Below are 18,341 nucleotides of genomic sequence, written 5' to 3' on the forward strand. Positions count from 1 at the left end.
GTGTGGGAATCTCTCCACTTTGCCCTCCGTACCCCTGTGGCTGTGCTCTCCTCCACGTCTCTGAAGCTCCCCCCTCTGCCACCCGCAGTCTCTGCCTGTGAAGGGGCTTCCTAGTGTGTGGAAACCTTTCCTCCTTCACAGCTCCCTCCCACTGGTGCAGGTCCCGTCCCTATTCTTTGTCTCTGTTTTTTCTTCTTTCTTTTGCCCTACCCAGGTACGTGGGGAGTTTCTTGCCTTTTGGGAGGTCTGAGGTCTTCTGCCAGCGTTCAGTAGGTGTTCTATAGGAGCAGAACCACATGTAGATATATTTCTGATGTATCTGTGGGGAGGAAGGTGATCTCTGTGTCTTACTCTTCCGCCATCTTGAAGCTCTCTCTCCAGTATCATTCTTTTGAGTCATGAGATGATTTTGGCTTACAGTCATTTAAAATGCAAGCCACTCCAGCAGAAGAAATTTGAATATGAACTTCATATTAGATAGTACTATTATATCAATGTTAAATTTCTTGATTTTGAGAATTGAACTATGGTTATGTTAAAAAAAATTCCACATTCTTAGGGAATATGTGCTGAAGGAATGATGAGTCATGACCTCTGCAAATTTCTTTCAAATGGTTCAACAGGATGATAATAATTATAAGAATAATGCTCTTAGCACAGGGAGATCAGCTTGGTGCTTTGTGACCACCTAGAGGGGTGGGATGGGGAGGGTGGGAGGGAGGGAGATGCAAGAGGGAAGAGATATGGGAACATATTGTATATGTATAACTGATTAACTTTGTTATAAAGCAGAAGCTAACACACCATTGTAAGGCAATTATACTTCAATAAAGATGTTTAAAAAAATAAAAAATAAAAAATAAAAAAATAAAAATAAAAAAAAGAATAATGCTCTATATATTTTATATGATGGAAAGAGCAAATGTGGCAAAATGTTAACATTGGGTTGAATTTAGGTGAAGGATATATGGGCATAAAATATAGGGTTCTTAAAACTTTTCTGTAGATATGAAAGTATTTTTAATAAAAATTTAATTGAGCGGAATTAAGTCTCTGTCTGATTCAAGAAGAACCCATATAAAATGGTACCCAGGTGGTACCTAAAGGAGCAATTGGTCTCTCAATGCTCCTTAGCGATTTCTTTCTTTATACCTCATTATTGCTGTATTGCATTTCTTCCAGTGGTTGTAAATTTCTAGCACACTCCTCAGAATCCCTAATTCTATCTATCCTAGTCACTCTGAACACATGACTCAGTGGCATTTCTTCACCTCTAGGTTAACCTGTCAGCAATATCTATTCTAACTACTGTCCCAGAAGAAATGTCTCCACCCTCCACCCCCTCCAAATGCAACCACATATTTTCCCTCCTGCAAGATCATCAGTGATGCTCACCCTTCCTGCCCCTCAGCCTCCTGCTGGTTACCCTCTCTTCCTGACCCTTGCCTGCTTCCCAGCATATATGTGTATATATGACCTCCTTTCACAATTTTTAAAGTATAAAGGTGACAATGAGCTGCTCCCCACCAAGAACTTGGAGGGAAAAAAAAAAGAAATGAGCTAAACTATGATCGTATATGGATCACATATTAACAGATTGAAGTGGAAATCTACAAAGTTACCTTAAATTGACAGAATGGTTCTAAAGCCATCCATAAAGACGTGGCTAAAATGAGATTAGTAATATTCACAAATATATTGAAACAATATGGTAATTACTTGAAAGATTAGTTTAGAAATATAGCAGAGGAAAAACAAAAACAAAACTATAGTGATAGAAAGCAGATCAGTGGTTGCCATGGGCTGGGAGTGGAGGGGGTGAAGGGAATTGACTGCAAAGGTCACAGAGAACATTTAGGGTGATGGAAATGTTCTAGATCTTGATCATTTTGGTGGTACATGACTACACACATTTGTCAAAACTCATTAAATTGTACTTTTAAAATTGGTTAATTTTACTGTAGATAAAATATAACTCAACAAAGATAATTTTAAAATTGAAGTTATTACATATAACAGTGTTTACTAGTGTTTATTAGTAGCAACAAGATTGGGAGGGCATATATCACAATTGATTACTACACACCTGTGAGCACGACACCCTGTCTGTGATGCCGAATAACAAGAATATGTGCTCCCTCCTGCTACACCCTCAGGGTCAACATGCCCTTCCCAGTCTGTGCTAGTTGCTTTGAAACTGCTTTCCTCTGGGAGCTTCTAGTTCTACACAGAAGGCTTGCTGCATGGTATCATAATAAAATTATCCTTCACTTTATTTGAATATATTGAGAATGCCCCTCTTATTCAGAGTGTACTCATGGCATTATAGCTTTTTCAAAGAGATAAAAGGACACAAACAAACCTTTTATTTGTTATCAGCTATTAACTCTCCCACACTGGGCTTTAAATTACCAGTAACAGTGGGAAAAGTCTGTCCTTCACTTTTCTTCTTCTATTTCTCAGGTGGGAGAGGGGGAGAAGACAAAGAAAAAAATGATCTAATTGCATCCAGAATGGATTTTTCTCTTTTGTTAGGCTCAAGTAACACACCCAGGAAATTCTAAATCCTAGAAGCTCGCTGTCAGCATCTGGTTCCCCAGAGACCAAGAGAATGCTTTTATTTAGCCGAAGGTTGCTATAGGCAGCCATCCACCCTCCTGGGAAAATACATCATTTTTTGAAAAAGTGTGAAAATGACTGCTAAAGGAAGGCGAAGCCCTAGTTACATGCCTCATTTCAGAGCCTTCAGCCCCAGCTGCAGCAGCCAAATAAGACAGTGATGACCCTGGGGATTCAGGAATTCAGTTTCTGTCTGACATCCTCACAACCCCTGGGCCAAATTGAGGAAGAACTGCTACTATCACCAGCTCAGAAAAGTCATCAATGGCAGAGACCCAATCTTGGCTCCAAAAGAGGTTTTGCCAGCCCATCACTCAGCTTCCACAGGCTGGACACTTCAGAGAACTGTGAGTGAACGCTGTCATAAAAGATGGCTCTAGACAAACAGCTGCAGGAAAAGCAAATCTCTTCTTCTTGCCTCAGCATCCAGCTAAACTGCCCAGCCCTGCCTGTCTGTGCTTCAGCTTAGTTCAATTCCTGACCCTGCATCCCTGACCCCCATCTGCCCCTTACCGTTTCTGCCAACTCCCTCCCCACCTCACCCCACATCCTGGCAACACCAAGACTGAACAGGTGCAGGCCCAACATGATTCAATCCCACTTTTTTATTCATAAATATGTTCATAGACCCTTACTCTTGCCTAAGTTTGCAAATAGTACTTTATTATATCACTTCTGCCATAAACGCAGTAAATTCTAAAGGGAAAAATTTCAGTGTCCCCTTCAGACCTTCCACAAGAATACTGGGTACAGGATAATGAGAGAAAGGAAACACTCAACCATTCTGAGCTGCAAATGCTGGGTGGGCAGCAGATCTACACACAAGCTAAACCACATCACAAGGTCTTTTGCACCTGCTTCTCAGCACGTACGATTCAACTTTGTGCCTTAAGCCATGTGCAAGTGGCCAGGGAGCTCCAGAATCCTTCACAAACACAGAAGGCTGCAACTATTACATCTCAGAGCCTGAGGCTCCTACACCACTACCACCTGTTCTAGGCAGGCCCGTCCCAGCTCTACTGCATCAAGGGTGCATCAAGATCCCCCAGCGATCAGCTGCTTCCTGAGCCCACCTGGACATGGGGAGGCACAGCAGACCCCTTCATGTTAAAGGGGGCCCAGACCTCACATACGTACTGAGCAATTTGGCTGAAATGGAAACATTCCAGTGAAGAAGCCCTATAGAAGCCCGAGGTACAATGTTTTTCCTCTGCTGCAGGCTGGAAGTTTGTCAGTTGTTTAAAATCCGCTTTGCATTGTGATGGAGTACTCTTGGGTTTTTTGGGGGGGCGTGGGGTGGGGGGAGTACTCTTGGTTTTCATTGACACTTTTCACTGCAAAATTGTGTCTTCCCTTTAGCGCTTCATTGTAAACCAATCCCATCAAGTTATGCGTGGGGGTTACTATGGATTTTCTTCCCAGTCTCAACCCCAATGGCCAGATACATACTAAAATATCACTTTTATCTTTCTTTTATATTATTATGGAGAAACATCTGTGGATTCCTTTGATCTAAAATATCACCTCCAAATTCATTGGCCAATCTTTCTCTGACCACCATTTCTTAGCACTTGCCTTCAGCTCCAGCTGGACAGTCTTACTCTCCTTTTCACTTTTTAAATTAAAGTGTAGTTGACTTACAATATTGTATTCATTTGAGGTGTACAATATAGTGAATCAATATTTTTAAAGGTTACATACCATACAAAGTTATTGCAATATTATTGACTATATTCCCTGTGCTGTACATTATATACCTGTGACTTATTTATTTTATAAATGGTAGTCTGGACCTCTTAATTCCCTTCACCCATCCCTCTGCCCCACTCCCCTCTGGCAACCATTAATTTGTTCTCTGTATCTGTGAGTGTCTTTCCATTTTGTTATATTTGCTTGCTTTCTTTTTTAGATTCCACATATAAGTGAGATCATGTGAGATTTGTCTTTGTCTAATTTATTTCACTTAGCATAATACCCTCTAGGTTTATCCATGTTCTTGCAAATGGCAAGATTTTGTTCTTTTCTATGGCTGAGTAATATTCCATTATATAAATACATATGTATATAAACATCTTCTTCATCCATTCATCCAACAATGGACAGTTAGGTTGCTTCCATAGCTTGGCTATTGTAAATAAAGCTGCAATGAATATTGGAACATTGTGGTGTATATATCTTTTTTAATTAGTGTTTTCCTTTCCTTAGGATAAATACCCAGGAGTGAATTGCTGGATCATATGCTAGGTCTATTTTTAATTTTTTGAGGAACCTCCATACTGTTTTCCATACTGGCTGCACCAATTTTATATTACCACCAACTGTGCACAAGCGTTCCCTTTTCTCCACATCCTTGCCAACACTTTTCATTTTTTTTTTTTTAAGCTATTTTTTTTAAATTTATTTATTTTATGGCTGTGTTGGGTCTTCGTTTCTGTGTGAGGGCTTTCTCTAGTTGTGGCAAGCGGGGGCCACTCTTCATCGCGGTGTGCGGGCCTCTCACTATCACGGCCTCTCTTCTTGCGGAGCACAGGCTCCAGACGCGCAGGCTCAGTAATTGTGGCTCACGGGCCCAGTTGCTCCGCGGCATGTGGGATCTTCCCAGACCAGGGCTCGAACCCGTGTCCCCTGCATTGGCAGGCAGACTCTCAACCACTACACCACCAGGGAAGCCCTTGTTATCTTTTTGATGATAGCCTCTCTGACAGGTGTGAGGTAGTATCTTACTGTGGTTTTGATTTGTATTTCCCTGATGACTATTGATGTTGAGCATTTTTTCATGTGTCTGATGGCCATCTGTGTGACTTCTTTGGAAAACTGCCTATTCAGATTTTCTGTCCATTTTTAACTGGGTTGTTTCTTTTTTTGATATTGAGTAGTATGAGTTATTTGTATAATTTTGATATTAACCCCTTATTTGATATATCATTTACAAGTATATTCTCCCATTCTCCCTTTTCATTTCGTTGATGGTCTCCTTCATTGTGCAAAAACATTTTAGTATGATGATGTAACATTTGTTTATTTTTGCTTTTGTTGCCCTTGCCTGAGGAGACATACCCAAAAAAAAATATTATGAAGACTTATGTCAAAAAGCATACAAACCATGTTTTCTTCTAGGAGTTTTACAGTTTTAGGTCTTACATTTATGTCCTTATTCCATTTTGAGTTTACTTTTGTATAAGGTGCAAGAAAATGGTCTAGTTTCATTCTTCTACATATCTAGTTTTCCAAAATCACTTATTGAAGAGACTTTTCCCCATTGTATATTCTTGCCTTCTTTGTCATAGATTAATTGACCATAAGTGTTAGGGTTTATTTATGGACAATCTATTCTCTTCCCCTGATTTGTGTCTCTTTTAGTGCCAGTACCATACGGTTTTTTGTTTTCTGTTTTAAACATCTTTGTTAGAGTATAATTGCTTCACAATGGTGTGTTAGTTTCTGCTTTATAACAAAGTGAATCAGCTGTACATATACACATATCCTATATCTCCTCCCTCTTGTGTCTCCCTCCCACCCTCCCTATCCCAACCCTCTAGGTGGTCACAAAGCACCGAGCTGATCTCCCTGTGCTATGCAGTTGCTTCCCACCAGCTATCCATTTTACATTTGGTAGTATATATAAGTCCATGCCACTCTCTCACTTCATCCCAGCTTACCTTTCCCCCTTCCTGTGTCCTCAAGTCCATTCTCTACGTCTGCATCTTTATTCCTGTCTTGCCCCTAGGTTCTTCAGACCTTTTTTTTTTTTTTTAGATTCCATATATATATGTTAGATATTTGATTTTCTCTTTCTGACTTACTTCACTCTGTATGACAGACTCTAGGTCCATCCACCTCACTACAAATAAGTCAATTTTGTTTCCTTTTATGGCTGAGTAATATTCCATTGTATATATGTGCTACATCTTCTTTATCCATTCGTCTGTCAATTGACACTTAGGTTGCTTCCATGTCCTGGCTATTGTAAATAGAGCTGCAATGAACATTGTGGTACATGACTATTTTTGAATTATGGTTTTCTCAGGGTATATGACCAGTAGTGGGATTGCTGGGTCATATGGTAGTTCTATTTTTAGTTTTTTAAGGAACCTCCATACTGTTCTCCATAGTGGCTGTATCAATTTACATTCCCACCAACAGTGCAAGAGGGTTCCCTTTTCTCCACACCCTCTCCAGAATTTATTGTTTGTAGATTTTTTGATGATGGCCATTCTGACTGGTGTGAGGTGATACCTCATTATAGTTTTGATTTACATTTCCCTAATGATTAGTGATGTTGAGCATCTTTTCATGTGTTTGTTGGTAATCTGTATATCTTCTTTGTAGAAATGTTGATTTAGGTCTTCTGCCAATTTTTAGATTGGGTTGATTGTTTTTTGATATCAAGCTGCATGAGCTGCTTGTATATTTTGGCGATTAATCCTTTGTCAGTTGCTTTGTTTGCAAATATTTTCTCCCATTCTGAGGGTTGTCTTTTGGTCTTGTTTATGGTTTCCTTTGCTGTGCAAAAGCTTTTAAGTTTCATTAGGTCCCATTTGTTTATTTTTGTTTCTATTTCCATTTCTCTAGGAGGTGGATCAAAAAGGATCTTGCTGTGATTTATGTCATAGAGTGTTCTGCCTATGTTTTCCTCTAAGAGTTTGATCGTGTCTAGCCTTACATTTAGGTCTTTAATCCAATTTGAGTTTACTTTTGTGTATTGTGTTAGGGAGTGTTCTAAGACACTGATGAAAGAAATTAAAGATGATACAAACAGATGGAGATATATACCATGTTCTTGGATTGGAAGAATCAACATTGTGAAAATGACTGTACTACCCAAAACAATCTACAGATTCAATACAATCCCTATCAAACTACCAATGGCATTTTTCACAGAACTAGAACAAAAAATTTCACAATTTGTATGGAAACACAAAAGACCCCGAATAGCCAAAGCAATCTAGAGAAAGAAAAACAGAGCTGGAGGAATCAGGCTCCCTGACTTCAGACTATATTACAAAGCTACATTAATAAAGACAGTATGGTACTGGCACAAAAACAGAAATATAGATCAATGGAACAGAATAGAAAGCCCAGAGATAAACCCATGCACATATGGTCACCTTATTTTTGATAAAGGAGGCAAGACTATACAGTGGAGAAAAGACAGCCTCTTCAATAAGTGGTGCTGGGAAAACTGGACAGCTACATGTAAAAGAGTGAATTAGAACCATACTGTTTTGATTACTGTAGGTGTGTAACACATTTTGAAGTCATAGAGTATGATACCTCCAGCTTTGTTCTTCTTTCTCAAGATTACTTTGGCTCTTTGAGGTCTTATGTGGTTTCATACAAATTTTAGGAGTATTTCTCCTAATTTGGTGAAAACTGCCATAGGTGTTTTAATAAAGATTGCACTGAATCTGTAGATTCCTTTGGATAGTATGGACATTTAAGCAGTATTAATTTTTCCCATCTATAAGCATGGTATATCTTTCCATTTATTTGTTTCATCTTCAATTTCATTCATCAATGTCTTTTAGTTTTCAGAGTACTGGTCTTTCACCTCCTTAGCTAAATTTATTCCTAAGTAGACTGACCCTTGAACAATGCTTTGGCTAAGGGCACCAACCCCACAACTCAATCAAAAATCTGTGTATAACTTTACAGGTGGCCCACTGTATCTGTGGTTTTGCATTCACAGATTCAACCAACCATGGATTGTGTAGTACTGTAGTACGTATATATTGAAAAAAATCATGTATAAGTGGACCCATGCAGTTCAAACCTGTGTTGTTCAAGGGTCAAGCGTATTTTATTCTTTGTGATGTGAATGTTAAAGGGATTGTTTTCTTGATTTCTCTTTCTGATACTTCACTATTATTGTACAAAAATTCAGCTTTAACATTTTTGTACATTAGTTAGAATAATCTATGTGAATTATTAGGCTATCTGATACTAGAGATCTAATTTTTGTGCCTCCTAATACCTTTCTTATTACCCTGACTTTTACATTAAATCAGACAGTTACATTGAAAAAAAAATGCAGCAGATTTTTGTATATTAATCTTGTATCCTGCAACTTTACTGAATTCATTTATTAGTTCTAATAGTTTGTGGGTGGTGTCTTTAGAGTTTTCTACATATATTATCATGTCATCTGAAAATAGTGACAGTTTTACTTCTTCCCTTCCAATTTGTATGCCTTTATTTGTTTTTCTTGTCTGATTGCTGTGGCTAGGACTTCCAATACTATGTTGAATAAGAGTAGTGAGAGTGAACATCCTTGTCTTGCTCCTGATCTTAGAAGAAAAGCTTTCAGCTTTTCTCTGTTGAGTATGATATTACTGGTGGGTTTCTCATAAATTGCCTCTATTGTGTGGAGGTATGTTCCCTGTGTACCCACTTTGTTGAGAGTTTTTATAATGAATGGATGTTGAATTTTGTTAAATATTTTTATGCATCTGCTGAGATGATCATGTGGTTTTAATTTTTTGTTTTTTTAATGTGGTATATCACATTGATTGATTTGAAGATATCAAATCATATTTGCATCCCTGTAATAAATCCCACTTGATCATGATGTATGATCTTTTTAATGTATTGTTGAATTTGGTTTGCTAATATTTTATTGAGGATTCTTGCATCTATATTCATCAGAGATATTGGCTTTTTTGTTTGTTTGTTTGTTTGTTTTTTGCAGTGTCTTTGTCTGGTTTTGGTATCAGGGTAATTCTGGACTCATAGAATAAGTTTGGAAGTGTTTCCTCCTCTTCAATTTTTTGGAATAGTTTGGGAAGCTACCTGATCGTGGACTTTTGTTTGTTAGGAGTTTTTTTTGTTTGTTTGTTTTTTTACTGATTACTGTAATCAGTCTGGTCAGATTTTCTACTTTTTCCTGATTCAATCTTGGAACATTATATGTTTCTAAAAGCTTATCCATTTCTTCTAGGTTGTCCAATTTGTTGGCATGTAATTGTTCATAGTATTCTCTTATGATTGTATTTCTGTGATTTTGATTGTAAGTTCTTTTTCATTTCTAATTTTATTTATTTGGGTCCTCTCTCTTTTTTCTTGATGAGTCTGGCTAAAGTTTTATCAATTTTGTTTATCTTTTCAAATAGTAGCTCTTAGTTTCATTATTGTCTCTTTCTCTCTCTTTTTTTTTCTTTTTTTAATCTCTGTCTCATTTATTTCCACTCTGATCTTTATTATTTTCTTCCTTCTACTAACTTTGAACTTTGATTGTTCTGTTTTTTCTAATTCCTTTAAGTGTAAAGTTAGCTTGTTTATTTGAGATTTTTCTTGTCTTTTGAGGCAGGCCTGTATCATTACAAACTTCCCTCTTAGAACCTCTTTTGCTGTATCCATACATTTTAGAAAAATGTGTTTCTATTTTCATTCATCTCAAGGTATTGTTTTATTTCCTCTGATTTCTTCACTGATCCATTGGTTTTTTACTAGTATGTTATTTAGTCTCCAGGTGTTTGTGTTTTTTTCCAGTTTTCTTTCTGTAATTGATTTCTAGTTTAACACAATCATAAAAGATACTTGGTATAATTTCAGTCTTTTAAAATATATTGAGACTTGTTTTGTGGCCTCCTGGAGAATATTCCATGTGCACTTGAAAAGAATGTGTATTCTGCTGTTTGAGGATGGACTGTTCTGTAGATATCTATTAAATTCATCTGTTTATTATGTCATTTAAGACCAATGTTTCCTTATTGATTTTCTATCTGGATGATCTATCCATTGATGTAAGTGGGGTTTTAAAGTCCCCTACTACTTTGTAGTATTATCAATTTATCACTTTATGTCTGTTAATATTTGCTTTATATATTAGGTACTTCTATTTTTGATTGGCCTTTTTATCATTATGTAATGCCATAATTTGTCTTTTGTTATAGTCTTTATTTCAAAGTCTGTTTTGTCTGATGTGAGTATTGCCACCCTAGCTTTCTTTACATTTCCATTTGCATAGAACATCTTTTTATAATCCTTTACTTTCCTTTTTTTTATGGTTTACTTATTTATTGTATTGTATTTATTTATTTATTTTAATTCCTTTATTTTTTTTCAGTTATACATATACATGTATCCATTGTTTTTCAAATTCTTTCCCCAGGGAACTCTGCTCAATATAATCCTTTACTTTCAGTCTGTGTGTGTCTTTAGCTCTGAAGTGAGTCTCTTGCAGGCAGCATGTAGATGGGTCTTGTTTTCTAATCCACTCAGTCACCCAGTGTCTTTTGACTGGGGCATTAGTCTATCTAAATTTAAAGTGATTATTGTTAGGTATATACTTATTGCCATTTTGTTATTTGTTTTTGGTTGTTTTTGTAGTTCTATGTTATTTTCTTCTTCTTTTAGGCTCTTCCCTTGTGGTATTTAAATTTTCTTTAGTGTTATGTTAGAGTTCTTTTTTCTTTGTTTTTTTGTGTATCAATTATATATTTTTTCATTTGTAGTTACCATAAGGTTCATATATATCAATATCTATATCTATATATTATATACATATTATATATATGCACACACATTTGATTTAAACTGATAGTTATATGAGTTCAAACACATTTAAAAATCTTACATTTTTTACTTCCCTCCCAATGTTTTGTTTTTGACATCATATTTTACATTTTTTATGTATTTATTGTAGTTACAGTTGATTGTATGACATTTGTTTTTTAACTTTCATACTAAGTTTTTAAATAGTTGACCCACTGCCTTAATATATATATTGCCTTTACCAGTGATATTTTTTTCCTTCATATATTTTCTTATTTCTTGTTAGAGCCTTTTATTTTTCACTTAAAGAATACCCTTTAACATTTCTTATAAGGTAGTTTAGTGATGATGAACTCTTTCAGTTTTTGCTTATCTGGGAAAATTTATCTCTCCAATTCTGAATGAAAAACTTGCTGGGTAGATTATCCTTGGTTGTAGTGTTTTTCTTTTGGCACTTTAAATGTATTATGCTACTCCCTTCTGGCGTGCAAAATTACTGCTAAAAAATCAGCTGATAGTATTATGGGGGTTCCCTTGTATGTGACTCTTTGTTTTTCCTTTGTTGCCTTTAAAATTCTCTTTACCTTTAAATTTCACCATTTTAATTATGATATGTCTTGGTGTACATTTCTTTGGGTTTATCTTTTGGGGAGCTCTCCATGCTTCCTGGAGTTACATATCTGTTTCCTTCCATAGGCTAGGAAAGTTTTCAACCTTTATTTCATTGAATTTGTTTTCTTCCCCCTTTATATCCCTCTTCTCCTTCTGGGACTCCCATAATGTAAATGTTATTATGCTTGATGTTGTCCCAGAGTTCCCTTAAACTATCTTCATTTTTTAAAATTCATTTTTCTTTTTGCGGTTCTGACTGGGTAATTTCCACTATTCTATCTTCCAGGTCACTTATGCATTCTTCTGTATCACTTAATCTGCTATTGATTTCCTCTAGTATGTTTTTCATTTCAGTTATTATATGCTTCAGCTCTGATTTTTTAAAAATGTTTTCTAATTCTTTCTTGAAGTCTTCACTGTCCCTCTCTTCCTCTCCTGAGTTCAGTGACCATGTCTATGACTGTTACTTTGAACTCTTTATCAGGTAAATTACTTATTTCTGTCTCATTACAGTTTTTTTTCTGGGGTTGTATCTTGTCCTTTCATTTGGGAAATATTCCTGTCTTCTCATTTTGTTTGACTTTCTGTGTTTGTCTCTATGAATTAGGTGAAACAGTTGCATCTCCCATTCCTTTGTGTAGGAGCATCCCTATGCAGACTGCATATGCCCAGTATTTTTGACAGGAGGGCTGGAGCTAAAGCAAGTGGGCGCTGGGGCTTTTTCTGGGGTACATGGCTGTCTCCTTGGCCAGGTGGGCTGGAGCTGGAGCCCGATGTGGGCCAGGGCTTCTCCCAGGGCATATAAAAAACCACTGCCTTGGTGGGGAGAGGGTTCGAAGTGGAGCCTGGCTCAGACCAGGGCTTCTCCCAAGGTATGCTGAAGACTACCACCCTGGCCGGATGGGGCTGGAGCTGGAGTCTGTTGTGGGCCAGGGCTTCTCCAGAAGTGTGCTGGAGCCAGAGCCAGATGCAGACTGTGAGTCATGTTGGGGTGGCCTTGGCAGGCCAGCTAGAGTGCCAGGTGCTTTTCAACATGCTGCCCCTGTGCTGGGACTCAGAGTGAGTGAGTTTGTGAGTCTCAGTTTCCTACAGTCTTTCCCAGTCATAAGCCCCACTGGTTTTCAAAACCCATTAAGGGGTCTCATTTCCCCAGAGCCAGTGTGCAGGGCTGGAAAGCCCAATGTGGGGCTCAACATCCCTGCTCCTTATGAAGGACCTCCGAGTTTGTGATATCCCCTTTCTCTTTGGGATCACCCATTGAGGGTGTGGGTTCTGACTGGATTATTTCTCTCCCCTTCATACCTGTCTAAATATGGTTTTTCTTTAGATCCTTAATTGTAGAAAAGCTGTGCTGCTAGTCTTCAGGTTGTTCTCAGAGAGAGTTGTTCTATATGTAATTGTAGTTTTGGTGTGTCCATGGGAGGAGAGTCTTCTTACTTGATCCCATTTCCAGACCTACTCACTTTCACCAACCACTTTCATCATTACTTGTATCTTTCCTCCCACTCCAGTTTCCACTCTTCCTACCTCCGGTTAAAACAAAACAAAACAAAACAAATGAACAAGCAAACAAAACTACATGCCCATTTTTTATTACCCAGTACAAGACTTAGGTTGTCTGTGAAGCTTCCGTGAAATTTCTTCAGCTGGTGCTCTCTTTCCCTCCTTTTCTAGTGTCCTGATACATCTGATCCACATCACATAGGTTAGCACTTCACTGTTTGAAAATTATTTCATGGGTGTGTGAACTTTGAAACATATCCTACATCACTCTAGCACCTGGCAGACTGCTAGACATGTATAAGAGGCTTCCCTACTTATTTCTAGGCTGAAATAATTTTCTAGGCTGAAAGCTGTTTCCAGCTACTTCCTTATACCTGTGGGGGGGGGGGGCGGAACAAAAACAAAACCAAAAAAACCTACACCTAATCCACTCAGAGTGATGCTCAAAATTCAATAATCATCTTGTGAAATATTCCCATTCCCCATGCAATTTGACACTTTTCCCAGGAGAGTATCTCTCATCTTCTATGTTGCTAACTCTACTGCTTTGACAAATAGAGTTCACCCAGAACTCCCTTCAAATCATATTTAAACCTTCACACTTTCAGCAAAAACTCTGGGCTGTATCTCATTGAGCCAGTCAGCTTCACTAATTTGTAACCAATTTTTGATTTACTAAATGCCAGTGTTCAGCTAGAAGAGAGATGGAAAAGCCCCAGGTGACTGCTGACCTTCTGATTAGAGGAATAAGATAACCATACCCAATTTCATATTCATATATCTATAGAGATTAGGTATGAAAAATTTTCCCCAGGGTTAGAAAGAAGAAGGAAAGCATAAGGACCAAAAATGGCATTTGGTTAAAGGACTTATGAATTAATAGGAGAGACTTATTATAACCTTCAAAATGGATAAGAAATATGCTGGTGCTGGGCTTTTCTGAAAACTTGAATACCATTCTGAGCAGGCTAGTTCTAGCAGGGGACTTTTATCTTCTAAAAAGTGGAATATACTATAAACAATAAGGGATTTTGCTCGCAATGAGAGGTACAGGTGACTACTACTCCTAAAGTGTTGTGGAGAGCAGGGCCAGCTCTGGCACAATTGTGCAGTATAAGGGGTTTGGTTTGGTTCTTCTCTGTCTTCCTCCATGTGTGCAGACCTGTCCTAAATCCTCTCCCTAGTCTTTTCATGGACATCTCCCATATTAACCACCTCAACCCTTGTAACTTTTTCCTCCCTTTTATGCTTCCTATCACAAACTCGCTCCAGCCCTGTGTGAGATTCACTGTTATCAATGGAGAGATGATTTGCTGTGTGTTCTTCCCAGAGCATATGCATTTGAACAGGGGGAAGACTGACATACCCAAGGGACTGAGTTTCTAAAAGACATTTTGGCCTTGAGGGTTCTCTAAACACAAATTACATTGTAGACCACTTGGCTTTTAAGACAGCCCTTGGAAACTGATTAGAGTGGGGTCGTGGTGCACAAGCCAGGCTCTTTGAAATGACTCTGAGGAGAAGCATCAAAAACATGCAGAAGAGGGCTTCCCTGGTGGCGCAGTCGTTGAGAATCTGCCTGCCAGTGCAGGGGACACAGGTTCGAGCCCTGGTCTGGGAAGATCCCACATGCCGCGGAGCAACTAGGCCCGTGAGCCACAATTACTGAGCCTGCGCGTCTGGAGCTTGTGCTCCACAACAAGAGAGGCCACGACAGTGAGAGGCCCGCACACCGCGATGAAGAGTGGCCCCCACTTGCCACAACTAGAGAAAGCCCACGCACAGAAACGAAGACCCAACACAGCCAAAAATAAATAAATAAATAAATAATTTAAAAGAAAAAAAAAACATGCAGAAGAGCTGCATCTAGGACAAGTCAGGGCAGGTGGCTGGTCACAGGGACTGGCTGGACTGGGGGAAAGTAAGCAAGGGGAATTCTGGTGAAGAACCATTTGGTAACGAGTCATGTAGATGCCATGTCTGACTCATAGCTTGTGGGGAGGGAGGGCTTCTGTCTGTTCCAGAGGGGCCCCTGGGAAAATCACAATAATAAGCAGCCTCAGTGGGGAACCAAGACTTTCTGTACAGTTAGGATAGCCAGAATAATGACAGAAAGATCTCAGAACTTTCCCCTTCTTTAAGTAAAAAATGAGTACTTTCTATTTATATATGTCCCAAGGAAATGCATAATTTCATCTTCAATCATATTCAGTCTTCCCTTTTGCTATTAATCTATTTTTATATTCACTGTGGACTAGTAATATTTCTACTTCAGAGGTTCTCTAAAAAGATTGCACTGTCATTAGAGGTTGCATGTATGGGGGAATAATGTGGAAGGAGTACAGATGTGGTACAATGCCAGGGGTATTTGTGGACTGGAAAACACAACAGCCAGCAGAGACTGCATGAGATGTGTTAGAAAGAGTCAAGGGATGACACTGGAAGGTCATGTATGAGTCCACATGCCAAGAGGATTCACTGTTGGATAAGGAGATTGTTGCAAAGCCAGCTATGCACCTTCCCCTGTGAACCTCATTCAGCCCACAAAGCAACCCCATGAGGCTGGTGTTTCACTACTCCTCATTTACAGATGTGAAAACTGAGGCTCAGAGATACTAAGTACCTTGCTCAAAATGAAGAGAGCAAGCCAGTGACAGAGCTAGGATTTGAACACTCTCCTCCTCCACACCTCACTCTGTTCAGCAGGTTTTTGAACACTGGAGACATTGAAAGAAGGATTTGGAAACATACATAGGGATGTTAGTTGAATTATGGGAGACCATAAGCCTTAGGTGGCATGGGAAGACTCATCTACTTATCCACTGCTTTAGAGAAAGTTTTAATTTGACATTACCAATAAAAAAGTATTAAATCCTAAAAGACTCTAAGAGGAGTGATTTCATACTCTTGAAAGGTAATGTTTTCTTATTTTCTGTTGTTCTTATTGTTAGGGTTGTCTGATCATTAGTCTTACGTAAGTCCCTCTAGGAAGGAAAAAATTCCTCCTGTTTAACTGAATGATAAAACAAATGCCTCCACTGCCATTTTTATTTATGGTGTAATCAGCTCAGCTCCCCAGAACATGCTATAGACTCACTGCCTTTTCAAAATATGGACCATCTAAGCTTGTATATGTTCGATAACACTCTAAATGTGTTTATTCAAGCACTCTTCTCCTAATTATTATTTTTGGGTGTATTTCAAGGGACATTTAATCCATCTCTGAGTCATTTACTTGAGCTCATTCAAATCATTCAGAAATAGACTGCAAGAAATATTTGCTTTTTAGGTAGTATCAGAATCACCACATACCTTAAAATTTGGTGCATTGGCCAAGATAAAATGAAATTGCAGTTTTTAAGTGAATTTTTGAACTATGAGGTTGAAAGAACAGATTGTTAGCAGACAACAATTACTTCTTAACTTTATTTTATATGCTAAAATTTGAAGTCACTCCACAACATTTAGGAGCATACAAGAGACCAAGGAATGAGTTAATTTTGCTGGCTGCTTAAGTACTCATGGCACCATCTCTTCTGCCCTGTATTTGTGTCCCTGGGTCAGTATTCATGTTTTTGCCCTGAGGGCAAACTGCTCTTTTCTACATACAGCACATTTCCACATGAACCTCTTAGGGAAAGTCAGTATTTGATAAAGAAAATCCAAGTCAGAAATAAATCATAATATTAAGTTACAGAGGGGGAACATTGAATACTGAACAACTGGTATACCAAGATAACACAATTTAGGGCAGCTGTAAGTAAAATCCAGGTCAGCATCAGGAAGCCATGTAGGGTGTTCCTTGCTGAAAAGAGAGTTACTATGTAAATCAGAAATCAAGTGAAGAGTACATGCAAGCTATTTATCCCACCTGAAGATCAGTTAGTCTTCTTAGAGCCAAACAAATTATATTTTTCTCTGTGATGTTGGCAGTGATAAATAAAAATTAGTGATCTCTCAACAGGGATGTGTCCTCCAACCCTGTTATTGAAATTGTTGAAAAAAATATAAAAAGCCCTCAGTAGAATAATGCAACAGCCAGGGGTAGATCTCAAGATATTTTAGATATGGGGCATAATATAAACTGAATATCTGGTTTTTTTCTTTGGATTTATGGACAGCCACAAACGTTCTAAGGGGCAAGGGTGATCTTTTCATCCCAGGTTAAATTTTTCTGCTGGCCATACAGCAAATTATCCAATCTCTCCAGTTTGATGTATCAAGTCCTGAATGGCCTGGCCCATCTTTAGTTCTCAAACTCTCTTCCAGCCACTCACTTACAAGCAGACCAAATTTTCCAGAGTAGACTATGATCTTTTGGATTCTGTGGCACATCCAACTGGGAAATCTTTTTTTCTCCTCTATGTCCCATAACATTTTACTAATCTAATCAGACTGGCTGACTAGAGGCCACAGTTTAGTTATCTTTATACTTCTAAGCCCAAGCAAAGGGCCCAGAACCCACTAGAAACTGCTAGATAAATATTTTTAGTATGATGAATAAAAAGCTTCATGACATGACCTAGTAATCAAAATTTTCCACAACATTTTCAGCCAAGAGGGATCGAATACAATTTTCAAGGCTTTGAAAAAGAACCTACCTCACCACTCATTTTATTAATACTCTTGTTACTTGGTTAGGGGTGAGGCCAAAACTTTGCACATATTCTAAGAAATATCATTGCAAGTCTGGAAATGGAAAAAAATTAACACAAGCCCACAGCTGGAAGCTGGATGATGACTTCTCAGCTGATGCCTGCATTTGATGTGAAGGGGGAGCTTGCAGAAACTCCAGTGCTCAGATTCCACAGTTATATAGGCACACTTATTTAAGAAATATGTTAAAGATCAAGCTGAAGTTACTTGCTGTAAATGGATGCTGTATTGAAATGACTCTTGGGGAATTTTAACTTTTTATCTTGGCAACTATCCACAAGTTGGCAAATATTCACTGATACTTACTATGTGTCTGTGTATGGGGCCAAACACCAACAGTTTTCCTACACTGGTAGTCCCCAAAATTCCAGAACTACAATTTTTTTCAGTAGAAATAAGAAACAACTCTTTTTCAGAAAGCACAAATTAAAAACCAAATTAGGAGCTTTTACATTTTG

At 38.1% G+C, this 18,341-nt stretch overlaps 1 long non-coding RNA gene across 1 annotated transcript in view; it reads left to right on the top strand.

The window, feature by feature from the left end:
• The first annotated feature begins 699 nt into the window (after positions 1-699).
• Positions 700-18,341, top strand: part of LOC309610886 — a 38,219-nt gene continuing 20,577 nt past the window's right edge. Inside the window, exon 1 of the long non-coding RNA XR_014234205.1 lies at positions 700-2,966. This is a non-coding gene — a long non-coding RNA (uncharacterized lncRNA). The remainder of the gene's footprint in view (positions 2,967-18,341) is intronic.

Source organism: Balaenoptera borealis (genome assembly GCF_965194805.1).
Source record: "Balaenoptera borealis genome assembly, chromosome: 14".
In the NCBI taxonomy this organism is placed as follows: Eukaryota; Metazoa; Chordata; class Mammalia; order Artiodactyla; family Balaenopteridae; genus Balaenoptera; species Balaenoptera borealis.